The 20,219-nt window shown below is 37.8% G+C and overlaps 1 long non-coding RNA gene across 5 annotated transcripts in view; it reads right to left on the reverse strand.

Annotated features, from left to right (window-relative positions):
- Positions 1-99: 99 nt before the first annotated feature.
- Positions 100-20,219, reverse strand: part of LOC129446688 (uncharacterized) — a 39,935-nt gene continuing 19,815 nt past the window's right edge. For 3 of the 5 annotated variants that reach the window (XR_012372643.1, XR_012372640.1, XR_012372642.1), the window contains 3 exons: positions 19,112-19,159; positions 9,655-9,717; positions 100-1,615 (listed from right to left, as the gene is read on the reverse strand). This is a non-coding gene — a long non-coding RNA (uncharacterized lncRNA). Of the gene's footprint in view, positions 1,616-9,654; positions 9,718-13,213; positions 14,635-19,111; positions 19,160-20,219 lie in introns of those variants that run through there. The other 2 variants (XR_012372641.1, XR_008645247.2) reach the window with 1 other exon arrangement.

Consider the following 20,219-nt stretch of genomic DNA (forward strand, 5'->3'; position numbering starts at 1 on the left):
AATTTTAAAAATTAGTCCTAAAAAAATCTCATTACCGCAACAGTCAGAAAACATCAACACTGACATATTTTCAAAATGACATGACAAACCTGAAAGAACATAATTTGGAGATTCTGCACATGCATTTAAAATCAAAGTATTATGCTTCTATTAATTAAATTAACATTTAATAAGCATCTGTTGCGGTAATGATAATCAAAATGTCGTGTAAGCATTCTGACAAGACAATATTTCAAATTAACTGTAAAAAAATGATCTTACCTGGTAGCCATCTTGAATTAACTGGTCCATGTGCTTGGTCACTCAAAATCAAACTTTATTAAAATTCTGTATGTGTGCCTTAACTGTTCTCAAAAAGTGTTGCGGAGGATGAGAACATCAGGCCTGGACACATCATTTTCCTAATTTTTCTTCATTATTATTATACATGAATATTCAGTAAATATTTTTTCTGTCATTTAAAGTAGTCTAGCAAAACATCCATTTAATTTTTTTCTTAATATTTTTGTGTTAATTTGATTAAATTACAACCTAACGCATGTTCAAACACAGCCGGACACATTGCGGTAATGAGAATTTCAGCAGAAAATGAGATAAAATTTACAATTATAAATTCTTATGTTGAAATCACACATTGTGCAAGGTAGAACACAGTATTGTGTTAATTCTGATGCTTTTTAATGTTACTATATTACACATTTTAAAGCTAAAATCATTAGTGCCGTGGTGTTTCAATGGTTTCGTGAGAATCACCCACCTTGAAATGTCACTTTGGATAAAGTCATCTGCCAAATGCATTAATGTAAATGTAAACAATATAAGTGACCCACGGATGTCAAGTCACAAACATGTAGGTGCCCATGCACTTCTCTCATGTACTGTATTTTATAAAAAGTTACATATTCATTCTTTAATAATCTAAATTTATTGACGCATTTGGCAAACATTCAAGGTATTTTATGTGTATGCGAACTTACAACCTCTTACACTGTTAACGCAATGCTCTCCCAATTGAGCTTCAAAACACAATAAACAACAGTCGATGACTTATGGGCAATCTATTACAAATATACACATCTGCATAAACACATTCTTACAGTAACTCTATCTTTCCACATAGATCAGGTTTCACGAGTCTCACGCAACTTCCCAGATCCTGCTCAGAAATTTCAGCTGTTCCTCTATGAACATCTGGCCAGCGCGTCATTACTGCAGTCAGACCGAGTGTCCCGGAGTCCACGGCGATGGGAAGTCCTGCAGAAACATCCTGCTGCCAGGTGCATGTCACAGCGAAGCCTCTGCATCTGCTGGAAATCTTGCTGAATCAGCAGCTTTGAGACATCGGTTATACAGCGAATGATTAAAGAGTGGCACGAGGCCAGTGGAAATACTGAGGCGATACTGACGCATACGAGAACTGCAGGAGGACTCATTTAATAAACACCTGTGAGCTATAGTGGCATGAATTAATCATCAAGATGGGGGGATGTAAATAAGGCCTGCCTGGTCATATGGATGTGTAAGTCCTGACATACCTTGCACAAGGGTCGGTAAACATATTTAGTCTTTAGTGAGTCCCAAAGCCAAATGAAAGCTGGCGCCTGTCCTCTGTGATCTACAGACAAAGCAATACATGCTGGCGTCTGCTGGCCTGATTTATCCATGCTGTAGTACAATATACAGTATAATACTATGAACTTAAATGGCATCATGTAGCAACTTCATTTTTTAAAGGGGACATATCATGAAAATCTGACTTTTTTCATGTTTAAGTTCTATAATTTGGTCCCCAGTGCGTCTATCAACCTAGAAAATGTGAAAAATAACAACCCAAAAAATCTTAGTATTTTTGTCTTGTTTTCAGAAAAAATATATAAAAATTCTTAAATTAAGATGTTTTTTCTTGATGAGCAAAACAACCCAGAAAAATGAGTCTAGTTTTTAGACCAAAAATATAAAATTAAGTGATTTTGTACATAAAACAAGAAAAAAAACTGCCAATGGTGTAAGCATTTTTCTTGAATTTAGTGTTTAAAGCAACACTATGTAGTTTCCATGTAAAAATGACTTACAGCTCCCCCATGTGGTTAAAAAGCGCAACAGTGCCTGGTATCAGACACTCTTCTGCAGGCAGGGGGAGGGGCGGGGCTGTGTGCCCTACCCTCCACCGCCACTTTCAGAGTGTGCTTGTAGCAGCTAGGAGGCTGCTCAGGTTGCAGTAACAGTACAATTTCTCAAGTTAAAAGTTGTTCTATCACTGAAATAATTTTAGAGACATTATTTAAAGGTAAAAAACTACATAGTGTTGCTTTAAGAAAAATTTTCAAGATTTTTTTTTTCTTATACCATTGGCAGATTCTTTTGCTTTTTTTATGCACAAAATCACTTAAATTTGATATTTTTGGTCTAAAACTAGACTTATTTTCTTGGGTCCCTCTGCTCATCAAGAAAAAGCATCTTAATTTAAGATTTTTTTGATATTTTTACTGAAAACAAGACAAAAATACTAAGATTTTTTTTCTTGGAAATCATTTTTTGCAGTGCAGTAACTTAGTTTTGGTAAACCATTCTCAGCAAGAGTGAAAAAATAGGTCATTGAAATTTGGCTCCCCTTTTGATGTCAGAAGAGGATAATACCGCCCCTTAATCTGCCCTATCCAACCACGGCACTGCCATTGAGTTTAAAGATTAGCTCATTTGCATTTAAAAGGACACACCTAAAAACTTTGCTCACACCTAAAAGTGGCAATTTTATAATAAATTATCTGAGGTATTTTGTGCTAAAACATACGTACTCTGGGGACACCAAAGATTTATTTTACATCTTAAAAACTCTTGTGAAATGTCCCCTTTAAAGCATATCGAAACCACAGAAATGACTAGCTGGGTTTCCATCAAAACGCGAAGTGAATCGTTTTAAAATTCACAAAAAAAGAAAAGCAAACAAATGCGAATCAGGTGCGTTTCCATCAAATTGTTCGAACAAATGGCGGTGGACCGGTGGTATTGGTAACCTAGTAACCAAACACGCTTAGAAAAGAGACAGGACTGCATTTAGTTACGATTTGGCAAGTTATAAATTTACTAGCAGTGCAGTTTATAATTGCCAAACTAAATGCTGTGCACAAAAAAAATAAATGCAGATTTGTCGATGCAGGCACTAGCAGCAAGGTCATTACGACGACGTCGACCCCCATATATATGAAAACAAAAAACAACGTTAGCTGATCGTTCCTGTGGGTTTAATGTTCGCTACGTCAGATTTTATTCTGCAAATGCATTTTCATCTCACATTATTCGCATTTACTCCTCCAAAAAACCACCTTAAGTGAACGTAAAAACTTTTTTGCTCATTATTTTATTCGAAAATTGGCATTTCCATCACTTGTTTTTTATGCAATACTTCAAAATGCGCATAAAATCAGTGTAATGGACACCCAGCTACTGTATCTACATTTTGCTAATGTTGTAAGCCAGATTTAAACCCATCCTTACATTAATCCTTAATATCATGTCTGAAGAAAGATGTTGATATGAGTAATTTGAGGATAATAAATATTTGCATCTTTTAAAAAAACATCTCTGTATTAACTAGACATGCAGAGAACTGTGCACGCGCACCAACACCAATTATTGGCACTAAATACAGTACCAGTGACTGTGTTTTCTGTCCCAGTGTGATTTTCTGGCACGTTTCATTGGCTGTCACCGTTAATGTTCCCATTCCCAAACCGTGACCTTTAAGCGCAACGTTTGACACTCTTACCTCATGCAAAAGGGAAGTGGGTGTGATCTAAGGTCTCGCAGCTGCGGACGGATATCTTTAATGATCATAAATTGTCGGCACGCACGTTTGTGCCAAGAATTGTGTTACACCTCTGCCAAAATTTTGAAGCGAGCGCACACATATCATTCATAAACGCCTTGCGTGAAATGCCTCTAAACATTTCATATCACATCAATGTCACGTTTGAATAATTCATGAGGGATTCACGTAGGAGCATACGTCTTATTTCGCTCAGTGATGAATGTGGCCGAAATTGCATCTGTGTATTACAGATCGACACTCACAACGCCAACCACCAGCTGCAAAAGATATATAAAGTGAATAACCTTTGTGAATTATTTAGTTTATTCACCTCGGAAAGGTCGTTTCCTGCTGGCGGAGAGCGTGCCAGCTGGTTTGGAGGTTGCACTTTTTTTCATAAAGTAGCCTATTTGTCAGTCGCAGTGGTTGGCGAATCGTTCACATGATTAGCACGACCAATACGACCTGCCAAAAATAATAAAGCAAGCACGCAGTGGCTCCAAGAGATGTGTCAAATACTCGCTCTCTCTTTTTCACACAAACGCTTGCTCTGTTCTTGTTATATTGTTGTGAAATCAAGGTTAAAATGTCTGCTGAACAAACAAAACGGGCCAGACCCGAGGCGTACAAGGCTGTGCTGAATCCAGCTACTTTTCGGGCCTGACTCCATTTGAGAGTGTCAGAAGAGCGACGGCGGGGCGCCACGGGCACTCTGTTCCTCTCAGAGGGGTGAAAGTGGGGCTAATTCCTAACCAAGCTGTCACATATAATCACGTAGGAAAGCGTTGAGCCTTATTAACACTAGGATTTTGGCACGATGAGGTGCTGCTTTGAAAGGAAGCCCAGATGAACAATAGATTGCATTGAGTCGAACTTAGATGTCATAATGGACTGTTTATCTTTTTTTCAAGGCCTTTTAGGTTAACTATTGATTCCACTAAGTTGTCTGGTACCGTCTGACCCTGATGACACAACCATTCCCATCTCAGCTTTATAAACTCACTGTACACAAACTCCTGATGGATCTCCTCTGGGAGAAACTGATCCAGGCTCAGCGTTAAAGGTCACTCAGCTGGAGAACCGGCTCTCACGGTGAGATGAACTCTCTGACTGCTCTTTGATTCATGGGCTCACTGACACTCAGATATTTCATTTGATTTAGATGGGAGATGTAAGAAGAGCAAGAGTCTAAAAATATTATTTCAATATTTTACCTTTAATGGACTTTGAAGACATCGGATCTGAAATCAAACTGAATCTCGTTTACTCTTCTAATAAATGTCCTGGCCTTAATGCACGCAAACTCTTTCATCAACCTTTAATAACGTCTACATACTAATCTACATACGGACAGCTGCTTATAACTGACTGTGATGATCGATTATTTTTCACCACAATATGTGACCCTAAAACCACAAAATAAGCCGTAGGGATACATTTCTTTGAAATTGAGAGATTTAACTCTATCCCCGCCATTGACGAGTTATCTCGTCAATTAAAAGTTAAACATTTGCATAAAAAATTGTTCCTGGTGAGGATTTATGTTAATCTGTAATACTGCGATTACCCAATTTATAAAAAAAACTAAAGCAAAAAAATGATTTACTAATTTTAACTCTGTGTATGTTTTGATAATCGTTCTGCATCTGCCCTCTTACAAAATTCCTTTACAAAAATGCAATTATTCCAGCTTTTTGCTCAATTTTTGTTAATTTTTAAGAAAATTACCCATATTTAAGAGTTTATAAGCAGAGAAAAAAATATAGATATGATGAAACTTTTTTTTCAGTTTTGTTTGTTTGTTTATTGTTTGTTTGAAAGCAGAGGGTCTATTCTTTTATTTGATATATTCAGGGTTCCACACCTTAGTTAACTTCAAATTCAAGGACCTTTCAAAGACTTTACTGGTGCAAATCCCCCTCAAATTCAAGGACTAAATGTGGGTACACAATTCAAGTGAGAGCAAGGTTACATTGTGTTACCTTTTAATATATATTGTTACAGTTCCCTTTTGAGGGAACTCGCGCTGCGTCACTGCAGTGACACTTTGGAGACGCCTCCAGGGGTATGTGTATCTGAATGTGTGCATCTGAATGTGTATATTAAATTCAACCAATGGTGAGGCTTAACGACAAAGACAGAGTGACGCGGGAGCCATGAAGTATATCGCTATCTGAAATATTGCCAAAGACGGCGTTACAGGGATGCATGAAGTATGGTACGGGAGACACAGCGTCTCGTTCCCTTCTCATGGAACAACAGTTACATACGTAACCCGAGACGTTTTCATGTGTCAAACACAAGCATTTTGGTATGAATTAACATTCGCATACAGAAGATATAAGCATTTACAGTGAACAGTTTAGCATGTGTGCATAAAAAATCTAGAATTTTTATGATATTATCCTACACTACACAGGGAATAATATGGATTTTTTTCCAGAAAACTTCTTGCATTAAATAGATTCAAGCACTTTCAATGACCTGTATCTTTGTATGTATATTTTCAAAAAGTTCCCAGGCCTTGAATTTTCTCCACCAGATTCACAAACTTTCGAGGATTTCAAGGACCGTGGGAACCCTGTATATTTGTATGTTTATATATTTTAAGAAGAAAGTTTTGCTGGAAGGCGGACAATAGGGATGCACCGAATATTCGGCCACCGAAAATCTTTTGCCGAAAATGGCCCAAAAGATCATTTTCGGTTTTCGGCCGAAAGACTTTTATCACCGAAACAATACGGCCGAAATGTTGTTATGACGCAAACAGAATCCGCGACCTGCACGTGCTTGTCTGAAGCAACATGTATGCGGTGTGGATGTATTTAACTGCAAAAAGGCGCTACTTAAGTCTGTGACATTAAAGTTAATCAAACAAACCAAGACAAAGAAAAAAAATCACTTCTGTAGCTCTAAAAATAATAATATATTTAATTTATACAATAAAGACAGTGTAATGACTCATTTAATTTGATTTCTGTACCTAATGCTAATGTTAGCCCTTATTAATGTGCAACTTTGTTCTTTTTTATAAATTTTTACAATTTCTTTAATTGTTATTAGATTTTCCCCACCCCCTTTTTGCTGATCTGAAAAATAATCTGATCCGTGCCTCAAAAACTGTAATGTGATCCGAACCGTGAGTTTTGCGATCCGTCACACACCCCTAGTAAAGTTAGTACACAGTGATAGCCATAAATGCAATTGTACTAATAATTGGCATAATAATTCATTTCGGTGTTTCGGTTTTTCGGCCTTGGTTTCCTCTTTTTCGGTTTTCCGTTTCGGCCAAGAATTTTCATTTCGGTGCATCCCTAGCGGACAACTTTTCAAAAAATGGCTGGCGGGGAATGAGTTAATAATTTGAAAGCTGAATAAATAAGCTTTTCATTGATGTATGGTTTAAGATAGGGAAATATTTGGTCGAGATACAACTATTTGAAAATCTGGTAAGTCTTTTAATGACATTCTGAGAGCACAAAAGTTTGATTTCAATCATTAATTTCAATGTCTGACCTTACTCAGTTAACATGAAAGAAATCAAGGTTATTTTGTTTTACTGAATGTTCTTTAAATTATGTATGATTTTATGTAGAAAACTGGCTGGGTTTTCATTGCACACTGAATAATAGTCTGTAGTGGCTCTATTGACTAGGCTGAATCACACAACAGTAGTAACAGAGGCTATTGACCGCTTTATTATGCTAAACTTCTGCAGTTTCCTCCGCTTCGACATCTTTAGCAAGCAACTCTGTTTCAGAGCTCATTTGCAACAAGGCAGGCTTTTGTAATCGGAAAGAAAACTGTATTGATTTTGCTACTAACAGTGTGGTGGCTCCCATTGATCAGGATTTAGCACTTTATTATTCAGAGTTCCCACAATGCTGGCTGAAACAAGCTGCAGGTCTCACATTTGAGGTCAGGATGAGACTAGCTTGTACTCATTTTGCAAAACAATGTCAATTTTTTATGCTGCCGAAAAGAAGATGCTAGCACGCAATAGTTTAAAAGTAAGAGTGTGCATCTCATTATCAGCTATTCAGAAAAGTCCTCTGTTAGATTTTGTGAAGAGTTGTGTGTCTTTTGGAAATATGTCAATTATGTACTTTATGTAAATAGTCTCTGTATGTTTTTTGGCATTTCAAGTCAAGATGAAACTCAAATTGATATTTTTTAATTTCCTGATACATCTAGTCTGATTTTGCTGCCTTTTTTTTCAGTGTTGCGTCTATTCCTAAGAAACCTAAGTTTAACCTAAAATGTACTAACTTGCTTTGCCTCTGAAGCAATTTCCCTTTTCAGTTGATGTCACTTAAGTTGGAAATAATGTAAACCAATAGCCAACTAGCTAGTTAGGCATTTGTTAAGGTATTAGAGCCATTCTAAAATGTCGCAAATGCTCCTTTAATACCACTTAACATTAATGTAAAGTGCTTAAAGCATTACTCCAGCCAAATATCAAAATGACAATTTTTTAGATTAACACATTTGGAGTCATTTTAGTAAATGTCCTTGTTCTTCCAAGCTAAAGGGAGAAAACAGGGATCACTTCTGACTTTAAAACCACAAAAAGTGCATTGGGTAACGATGCCATTTTGGACTGTGAATGTGATTCACGAGAGTCAACGGCAATGTACCCATGGCACTGAACGCTCATTACGAGTCCAATATGGCGTCGTTACTGGAAGCTTATTATAGTTTATAAAGTTTGAAATATGGATATTTTTCTTACGAAATCGCATCGATTACCCACAAAAGAACTTTATTAACCCCTTAGAGCTTTGTAGATTACTTCTGTGAAGGATGGATGCACTTTTTGGGGTTTAAAGTCAGATCCCTGTTTTCAACCATTATAAAGCTTGGACATTTACTAAAATAACTCCAAATTTGGACATGTGTATCTCGCAACATGATCTCACGGAAAGTTGTGTTATAGTCACAAAAAAATTTGATGAATTTATTCCAGGGTGACCATACGTGCCATTCTTCCCGGACACGTCCTGGACAGGATTTTGGTGCGTCTTCCGGAAGTCGTGTTTGTTGACCGCATACACCATTCAGTTAAAACATCAGACATACAATCGTAGTTTCATTCTTACCCTCAGTAATAATAATAATAATCCTCTATGACGTATGCAGTCGACAAATACGACTTACGGAAGACACACCCGAAATCCTGGCCCGGACGCGTCCGGGAAGAATGGCACGTATGGTCACCCTAATTTATTTATGTCCATGAAATTCACCTTTTTATACAAATGTCTTTTTCGTGTCACTCAGCATGAATTTCTATAAATAGTTTTTCGTGTTCGTGTCATTTTATGTATTGTTTTCTCATTGTTTTTTCCTATTTTTTTACCATTGTTGCTTGGGGTTTGAGTTGGGGTTAGGGTACTTTTATGTAATTGGTTTCTACATGTTTTTCTTCCGCTTTTAAAACTATTTTCGCCTGGAGTTGCGAGTTGAGGTTTGGCTTGGGATGTCTTGGGAATATCCACATTTTCAACTTTATAAAATGTAACAGAAAGTGATTCTAACCCCAATAGAAAATAGGGAAAAAAACTATGAGAAAACAATTCATAAAATGCCACGAAAAAGACATTCGTGCCACAGACACAAAAAACTATTTATAGAAATTCGTGCAAGTGACAGGAAAAAGACATTCGTGGGAGTGACACGAAAAAGACATTCGTGCTCAAGGCATGAAAAAAGCTGAATGAGACACAAATAAATGTATCAGATTTTTGTGACTATAACACAACTTTCGTGAGATCAGTCTGTTATCTCAGATTGCTTGAGGGTTTCCTTTTGGGGAAATAACACTAAATTTTAAACAGAAGCCTTACCACTAGGTCACATGCTCAAATGAAAGACTTTTAGCGCACAACTTCAGGTCTGACTCCATTTATCTGTGCATAACAAACAATGGAAAAATGTTTCATTTGCCTCTGAATATTTACTTTTATCAATACAGAACAAAAAGCCATTTCATGTTGACTTTAGCCTGTTAAACTTCAAAACTCTGAATCCAGCTGAATCGCTCTGTCATCCATGAGAAACAAAAATCAATGCACTGGAAGAAAATCACTCTGGAAGACGTGCGTCAGCCGCAGGGCCTGCGCTTACCTGACTTCCATTTCACGCATCAACTGCTTTAACACAAACAGAGTGAACTTATACACATGCACGCTTCTTATGTCTCAACAACACCAGCCATGTTCTCCGCAGCTGCAACCTACTATGGCCCGGAGGGGATCTCTCAGTACACGCAAGAGCAGCGGGACATTTTGTGTTAGCCCAAACACAGACCTTAATACACAAATCATTTTATTAACAGTCAACTCTTGACACGGATTATCATGGGAACGCACGTGCATACGCATGCAAACCGTGCTGTCTGTTCCAGGCCACCGTCTCGGGCCGCCCAATGTCAGCTGCGCAGAGACTACACAGGAAGTCGAGGAGACAACTGCAGTAAAACGGTGCAAATAATGAAAGTCACAGACAACCTCAGGCTCAGATTAACCCCTAACATGATAAACTCGGCCTATATCCAAACACGAAGAGCTTCTGTTTAGATTTAGCCATTTAGTGCTGTATAAAAGAGGATTTATGTGTTAAAATGTGAGTTCTCGTTTCTAAAAAAGCGCCTCGATGCGTGTAGGACAACTCGCAGGAATCGCACGCCGGACATGCACATTCAATAGCACGAGCTTAGTCAGACTGAGTCTACTTCCAGATGCAAAATATGCATTAGCAGCCTATGTTAATCGTTAAAAATTTGGGATAAATATGATGTTATTTAAACTATGTGAGTGGCACTCTGTGACGCAATAGGGGTTCAAGCAGAGTCCAGTCGTCAGATGCCGTCGATTCATAGAAAATAATGTGTTCGATTTTTAAATACATAACATGGTGCCCCAGATTTGCTTGGTTACAAAGATGTTTTTCATCTATATTTGTGATGAGCAGAACATAGAAAATATATACAATTTATACAACAATGTCTGCACATACCCATTTTACAAGGTGACTATTCGCACACTCTCAGAATAAAGGTACAAAAGCTGTCACTGGGCGGGACCTTTTAAAAAAGTACACTTTTGTACCTAAAAGGTGTATATTGGTACCTCAAATGCACACATTGGTACCTTAGATGTACACTTACCTAAAGGATTATTAGGAACACCTCTTCAAATTCTCATTAATGCAATTATCTAATCAACCAATGGCAGTTGCTTCAATGCATTTAGAGGTGTAATCCAAGAAAATCTCCTGAACTCCAAATTGAATGTCAAAATGGGAAAGAAAGGCGATTTAAGCAATTTTGAGGGTGGCATGGTTGGTGGTGCCAGACGGGGTGGACAGAGTATTTCACAATCTGCTCAGTTACTGACACCACAGCCATTTCTAGGGTTTACAAAGAATGGTGTGAAAAGGGAAAAACATCCAGTATGCGGCAGTCTTGTGGGCGAAAATGCCTTGTTGATGCTAGAGGTCAGAGGAGAATGGGCCGACTGATTCAAGCTGATAGAAGAGCAACTTTGACTGAAATAACCAACCAATACAACCGAGGTATGCAGCAAAGCATTTGTGAAGCCACAACATGCACAACATTGAGGCGGATGGGCTACGACAGCAGAAGACCCCACCGGGTACCACTCATCTCCACTACAAACCGGAAAAAGAGGCTACAATTTGCACAAGCTCACCAAAATTGGACAGTTGAAGACTGGAATAATGTTGCCTGGTCTGATGAGTCTCGATTTCTGTTGAAACATTCAGATGGTAGAGTCAGAATTTGGCGTAAACAGAATGAGAACATGGATCCATCATGCCTTGTTACCACTGTGCAGGCTGGTGGTGGTGGTGTAATGGTGTGGGGGATGTTTTCTTGGCACACTTTAGGCCTCTTTAGTGCCAATTGGGCATCATTTAAATGACACGGCCTACCTGAGCATTGTGTCCATCCCTTTATGACCACCATGTACCCATCCTCTGCTGGCTACTTCCAGCAGGATAATGCACCATGTCACAAAGCTCGAATCATTTCAAATTGGTTTCTTGAACAAGACAATGAGTTTACTGTACTAAAATGATCTCAACCCAATAGAGCATCTTTGGGATGTGGTGGAACGGGAGCTTCATGCCCTGGATGTGCATCCCACAAATCTCCATTAACTGCTCCAAGATGCTATCCTATCAATATGGATCAACATTTCTAAAGAATGCTTTCAGCACCTTGTTGAATCAATGCCACGTAGAATTAAGGCAGTTCTGAAGGCGAAAGGGGGTCAAACACAGTATTAGTATGGTGTTCCTAATAATCCTTTAGGTGAGTGTACATACTGGTATCGCAAAGATACATATTTCTACTAACATTTTTAAAAGGTACCACCCATGTGACAGCGTTTGTACCTACTTTTCTGAGAGTGCATAAATTCCTACAATCTCATGCATATGTTGTATCACAATCTAGCATGTGGTTTCCTTTGTGAGTTTTTCGAATTATACGGGTGTTTTTCTATAATTCACATTGTGCAAATTCATATGTATTTGCCACCACGTAAAATAGGTAAGTTTTAGGTGAAATCAGGTATTCTTCAGGGGCCGGTTGCACCAGCTGTGCGTAAGTTACAACGTAGCTTAGTAACGACGTAAATGGGCACTAAGTTACAACTTACGCACTACTAAATGTTTTTGCGTTGCACCATTAAACTTAGTTTAAACGTAACAATACGTTGTAACTAAATATTTACGGAAGCCTCTGTCCATGAATAACGATTGGAATAAGATGTCAGCCAGATTATATTACATCGATGAGCTCGTAAAAATTATGAAGAGCCGCAAGTTCGTCAACGAGTTTTCAAGAACTGATTAATTTTCTGTGTATCCATCAATTAAAATAAGATTTAAAATTTCTTCCTGTTTATTTTCTTCTCCATGTGTGGAATAGAGATTTTCAATTAAAAGTGTAATGTTTTGAGTTCGATAACGTTTGCTTTAATGTCTTTTTTAACTTTCCATTTAGGCGAGTCAAGAATGAGTTTGAAATTACGTACTGTTCAGACTATTTCCTGTTTACCCATTATAAGGCTTGTGATTGGGTTAAGAAAAATAGACGTCATTTTATGCGACAATGCATTACTTTACGGAGAGCTTACGACCAACTAGCTACGTTCTGCCTTAAGAACAAATGGTGCAACCGAAATAAAGTAAAGAGTTAGTTATAAACTAGCTAGTAGTTACTAAGCCTCTAGTTTGGACTTTACGTCCCAGTTTAAGTAAGAACTTACGAACGACTGGTGCAACCTTACCCAGAACTCTACAGGAGACTTTAATTTATCTAAAAGACAAAAAAGATAATATAATAAAAAATCTAATTAGTTTTTTAAACATCAAATTCATATTTATTTTAAAGCAACATCAAAGCGACTCAATGTTTCTCTGGACAAGAGGAGAAAAACATCCAGCTTTCTGAACAAAGCCATCGTGAAACATTTGAATCCTCTCTAATGAGTTATGGAAAATAAAGTCTCGACTCATTTCAACTTTCCCAAATTTACCTGATTTTTTTTGTCTGAAGCAGACAAGTAAAATCAAGTTAAATGAGACAGAGCGATTCATTTACATAACCCATTAGCAAACCGATCTCCTTAACAATAGTCTCTCTGTATGTCTTGCTATCTATATCAGCGTTAATAAATCTATATGTTTCACAGATGTAGCTCTCAGGTGTCTCTGGTTTCTATGCCGTGTAAGTGGGAATAACCCCTGTGTGTCAGACCACAGCTGTGTGTGTGTGTGTGTGTGTGTGTGTGTGTGTGTGTGTGTGTGTGTGTGTGTGTGTGTGTGTGTGTGTGTGTGTGTGTGTGTTCACGAGTGTTGGGGTCACAGTGGGAGATAATAGCCTGCCACGGGTGGCTATTTGTTAAACAATTGTAAAATGCAAATGGCTGTATTCTCTAGGCACTGTACTAACAAAAGACCAATGTGAGAGGTCATCCATGCTGTCAGGCAAAGGGTAGCGGACGCTGCTTTTAAAAAAGCATTGATGCTTTTGTAACTAGTCAACAGTCATCATCACCTGTTCTGTTTTACAGGGGCACTAAACCCAGCTGGAGCCCAATAAGAATCATCAGTCACCATTCAGAGAGTAACCAATCACTGCGATTTGCCATTGTAGGGTATTAAAGTGTGTATTAGCATTCTTTGAAAAGTCGTTATTGCCATAATATCTCACCATCATTGCGTTTCCACTGAAATTGCAATTGGCAAGCAGCTCACACGCTACAGCTTAGTGTGTGTAGCACATCACTAGCAATGTCAAGGTCATGGGTTCGATTCCCAGAACTGTAAGTCACTCTACTCAAAAGTAATTCCATGTAAACAAAGCATCCATATCAGGTAGAGTAAACATTTACTCTCTGCTCAGACAGGTTTGGATGTTAATCCAGTATCAGGCAGAAAGGGGTTTCGAAGACACTATCTCAAAATTTGAGCATGTCAGTGTTTGCCAGAATGGATCCGACAGTGCGCTTGATTGCGGTGAATAAAGATTTTACAAGGTGGCCTGCTTTCCCATCTCTGGATTTCAGCAGGAGATGTTTTTCTGCGCTGCTCAGGGTCACCCTGATCTTTGACAACTTTCTCTCCTTCTTCTTCTTCTTCGTCCTCCCCTCCCTCCTCTTCCTCAGCTCTGTTTGTTCGCTTATCTCTCTGCGGCTCGCCTGTCCCCTGAAGCTGTCTGAGCCATCGTTTCGTCCTTGTGCTGCCAGAGAGAAAGCTGAAGGATCGCCTGCCACTTTTAACTGTTTGCAAAATTCCTGCGGTGGAAAGTAGGGCACCAAACAATAACGTCTGATAATCAGCCGGAGCTCCAGCAGTCGTAAACGTATTGTCCACACTTTAGTTGTTCATAAGCTTATTCACCTAAAGGTGCAGTGTGTAATTTTCAGAAGGATCTCTTGACAGATATGCAAAATAATATACAAAACTATATTATCAGTGGTGTATAAAGACCTCACATAATGAACTGTTATGTGTTTATTACCTTAGAACGAGACCTTTTAATCTACATACAAAGAGGGTCCCCTTACATGGAAGTCGACATTTTGTGCCGCCATTTTTCTACAGAAGCCCTTAACGGACAATTTTTTTACTAAGTTATCTCCGACGATGACATGTTTGTCCGGTAGCAGCTACTGTAGCTCCTCTATGTGTTTCAAAAGCAAAGGGTGAGCAGTGGACTAAGCTGTTGGTTGCAATTTGCAACCTCACCGCTATATGCTGCTAAAATTTCCTTTAAAGGAAAACACCACCATTTTCAATATTTTACTATGTTCTTACCTCAAATTAGACAAAATGATACATACCTATCTTTTTTCAATGGGTGCACTTAATCTTTGTAGAGCGCCTCGTGAATATGTTAGCATTTATCCTAGCCCCATTCATTCCTATGGCTCCAAACAGGGATGAATTAAGAAGCCACCAAACACTTCCATGTTTTCCCTATTTAAAGACTGTTACATGAGTAAAACGTTAAACGAGTAAGTATGGTGGCACAAAATAACTTTTGTTTGGATCCTAAGGAATGAGTGGGGCTAGGCTAAATGCTAACACATTCAAGAAGCGCTATACAAAGAGAAAAAGTGCACGCATTGAAAAAAGATAGGTATGTATTAATTCATCTAAGTTGAGGTAAAAACATAGTAAAATATTGTAAAAAGGTGGTGTTTTTCTTTAAATCAGAAAAATCAACTACGTTTTATGCACTGCACCATGACCATTCAACCACGAGTTCAGTTCATAAAATACTGTGTTTTTTCCTGCTCGGTTCACATGCTTGATTTGACATCACGCAAATAACAGCCTTGAGAAACAATGAACGTCACCTGGCCGGCACGTAAAGGTGATGGAGAAACTCGTTCGCCCTCAGGAGAACTGTAAAAATTGATGTGCCCTTTTGGCTTTGCTGGTACTGACCTCCACATTAGACTCAGAGTAATGGCTGCGGTTTTACAGCATGTCCAAGGTCCGACCACCGGCGTCTCAACAGTTATTAAGGATCCCACAGAGGGCATTTAACTTGGATGTTGCCCAGAAACCCATAGTGGAGCTTGTTACGTGTGAAGGGTATCTCATGATTTTTAACTAGCGGTAGATGTCCGACAGCGTAAAGCGCAATTAACTCTTGAAGGTAGCAAACAAAGAGATATTTTGGGAAATCAACACCTATTTCTTCTCAGACAGAAGCAATGAGAGACTTTATCTATCGCATGCCTGGGAATAATTACTTTTCCTTGGCCATTTGGTTGTTAGCCGATAATAATAGCGGTCCCTTGTGAATTCTTATTAGGGGATGCTGACCTTGAGAAAGCACACGCATCGTTGACATCTTAACTACGACCGGAACGTGCTTCAAAAATCCTTTTCGCTTTGTCTGCACACACCAACCGAAGTGGAAAAACCAATGGCGGTTGAGGAAGTGAATTGTTTTGTGGTATTGGATATACAAGACATCTTGTACCTACGACACTTTTCTCTGATGACAGTAGTCAACATAATCTCATGGCAATATGAACACAGTTTATGACATGGCTACTTGTGTGAATTTGTAAAATCACATATATATTTTAGTAAAATCTGCTGTAACCCTTATGATGTTGGAGTTTGTTCATTTGTGCTTTTTAGTTAACCAAACGTTTTCAAACAAAATATCGACACGACATAAATGTTTCATATCATTTACCATGAGATGGGTCTCATTCACTAATAATTGCGCATGTTTTTCGTATTTATACACATTTGAACTTCTCACGTAAACTTCTAATTCACAACACATGCGTACACACATGAATTTGCTCTTATATTTGTTCTTATCTTTGTTCAGACGCTTTCAAATAGAGATTTAAAAAGTGAGGAAGGAAAGCGTATCAATTTTCATAATGTGCATCTTCTTTATAGAAAAAAGTAGGCTATAATAATAATGTATATAAAAATAATATAGATCATGTATAATAATATATATATATTATAATATAAAATATAATCATGTAAATTTTATATATCAACATTATTATAAACATTATTATTATAGCCTATAGTATTTGATTGTAGCGTACATGATTATTGCGTATATTTAGAAAACATTTTGATACGAAAGTTTTTGTTGAATCAAGATTTGTTCGTGAAAACATCCGTACACAAATCTCACGCACAAATTTGTAAGTACGCATGCTTAATGAATGTGACCCAATGTTTCTTAAGACAGACAAATTTCTACATATGTATTGGTCTTGAAACAGAAATCTTATTTTTGATCACATATCGCTGACCAGGAGAAAAACATATAATAAATTATTTAATACTTCTATTATAAATTATTATATATTTAATACTTCAATTTCCCTTACATAGAAATAATATTTAAAGATGTGATGTATACATTTTAGTGGCCTCTAGCGAGGAGGTTGCTAAATGCAAGCACATAAAGAAGCTACGGTGTCTGACAAAGATGTCGTCGTCTGAGACAACATAGTGACAAAAAACGCTCTGTAAGAGGACCCGCGGTATATGTAGATAGAAATAGTAATAAAAACATTCATTATGTAAGATCTTTATACACCACTGAAACCATAGTTATATTATATGTATATTATACTGCATTTCTGTTAATATAATTTAACTTAAATTCTACTTAAATTTACATACTGCACCTTTAATGAAGAGCAATTAGAGACTTTGTCGGAATCTGTCTAGTATACAAACATTTGCAAGATGAACAAAAACAATTTTCAAAACTCCATTCTCACATTGTTTTAAAGAACGCCTATTTTATTGCTAAAAACAGTGTTATTTTGTGTATTTGGTATAATACAATGTGTTCACGTGGTTTATGGTTAAAAATACATTATTTTCCACATACCGTACATTTTTGTAGCTCAAGATTTCACTTTCTTCAAATTTGAAAAGCTCTGTGTCCTTGATTGGCCAGCTAATCTGTACGTTGTGATTGGCCTGAATACCTCTGATGTCAGATGGAAATATGACGCTCCTTACCATGTTTGAAATATTCGGTCACAATGCAATGCTAACAGGAGTTAACTTACAGGCTGTGAGTCCGAAGCGGGAAGAATTATGAAAATTTCGGTCTTGTCTCTGTCACCAATCCCAGAAAGGAAACCGTTGCCTACAATCCGTGTGTTTGTTGTATGGTCCAAGAAAAGAGATTTACGTTGAAGACGATAACTCGTGTCAGCGTTTACTTTGTACCTTTTGCATATCGTTAACATGTACTACACACTTACACACCAAAGAAAATGTAAAATCGTGAATCGGACAATAGGTGCTCTTTAATTTGAAGCAGTCTGTTCTTCAAATTATCATCTCTAGTGAAAATGAGCCATCAGCTCCCCTTCGGCTTTGAGGATTCAGCAATACAGAGATGACACCAAATACGCCTGTAAACTAAACCTGAATACAACCAACGCAGAATCCCCACATCGGTGATACAAAGACCACTTTCTGCTTGGCTTGGACCAGAAAACAGGTTTAAGTATCAATCCCATTAAAGCATACATGAAAACAATTACAGCATACGGTTGAAAACCACCCGTAGAGCACAATCAAGTACCAGCACAACAGTAATAATACGCAGAGAGGGAATAAAATGGCGAAGCGTACTGTGCAACAATTGCGGATTTGATATTACCTTGTTTTCTGACTGATGGGTCCTAATTTCTGCCTGACTTTACAGTAACAGGCTTCTCTAAGTGTTTGGATGTTTGTGCATCTGGGGAAATGTTCACCTTATTACTTTCTGTCGCAACAGCCCTGCTGAGATTTCTCAGATTGACAGCAATGCTCACATTAGTATCAACTTGATTCTGCGATAGCTTTAAAGATGGAATCTAACAAAAAACAAACTTTTTATTACTCTAATACTACTATTGAAACTCCCCCAATTTAAACTTTGGTCTTGTAAACATAGCCTACTGTATAAATTCACCATGCGCCACATATTTTGAAAAGCAATGCTGCTTTAAAAATAAAACTGAATAAATAACCTTTAAAACTGTGCCAACGGTTTAAAATAGATATGGAAAGATGTGCCTGAAGTCTCTCACACAGACACTCTCTTGTAAAAAGGGAAACAACGGGCAAAAATAGACCAATTACAGGAGAACAAGCATTGCATGTGCTTTGTCATCATTAAAAGGGAACAGTTTTATGGCGTCTGCTTGAACCCGCTGGAATTAGCCTTACTGTCACCAGACTGGTGGGAATGATAGGGCAACTCACAGTTCAGGGTCACCAAGGGTCACGGGTCACTGAAGGGGCGGCTGAAACCTGCAAACGAACACACATACACACACCAAAGTCACAAAATGCAAGCATCTATCACAATAAATGCACCACAAAACTAACAGTAGGGGTGAGAGGGGAAAAACTAAAGCGGGGTTAATTGTAACACGGCTACTTTATATATTTTACAGGGCCGAGCAATCTGTGCTTTTAGCCTTTTTTATGACAGAAGATGATCTCCTGTGAATTTGTGAAACGTTTTGATGTGTTTTGGTTTAGATATTGAACAAAGAATGTTTTGGAGGCATAAAAGTAAATTTCTTCATCTTATGTTATTTTCGATTTCTGAGTTGGGTGTAAGTCACAAAATCCAACCTTATATTATTTTAATCACTGTCTTGTTACCAGTGGGGAACCTTCAGGGCCTTCTACGCCTTCAGAGAAGGCCTAAAAAATTTATAAAAATATTTTTTATTATAATAATACAAATAAATAATATTCAATAAAAATATGTTTTTACATTTTTTTATTTCTATTTAATTCAATTTAATACAATACATGTAATATATTTTCTCTCATCTATGTTCTAACGTTAAGCTTACTGTCAGGTTCATATCCAATCAGAATCGTCTGTCTCTATTAAGGCCCGGTTATCTGGCTCATCCATTGGTTAGGACTTCATGAATCCCAGGGAAGGCCAAGCTATGTGTTTTGGTGTGAAGAGTGACGGGCAAATCGACCAATCACGTTTTGATTTCCAGTGGGCGGGCAAAAAACAAAACATTGTAAGCCTTCATGAAGTCCTAATCATGCAACAAACTGGATGCGAGCTGCCATAAAACACGAAAAGACGAAGATCATAGACTGTTAATATTAATACAGCCTAATGGCCCGAATTTCTGCGGTGAGAGTGGTTGAGGTAAATGGCGGAAAAACGTGATTGACGTTGTGGCTAGCTTGATAGGGCTGAGGTAAAAACGAAATAACTTAAGCGCGTACTCGTGAAGAGCACAGCTGGGAGAAGCGCGTGCAGAGGAGCCTGCATATGACGCGAACACGAGAAAAATAATGGGTTCAATTATACTTTTACTTCCTGACAGTTTCA

The sequence above is a fragment of the Misgurnus anguillicaudatus genome, chromosome 12 (genome assembly GCF_027580225.2).
Source record: "Misgurnus anguillicaudatus chromosome 12, ASM2758022v2, whole genome shotgun sequence".
Lineage (NCBI taxonomy): Eukaryota > Metazoa > Chordata > Actinopteri > Cypriniformes > Cobitidae > Misgurnus > Misgurnus anguillicaudatus.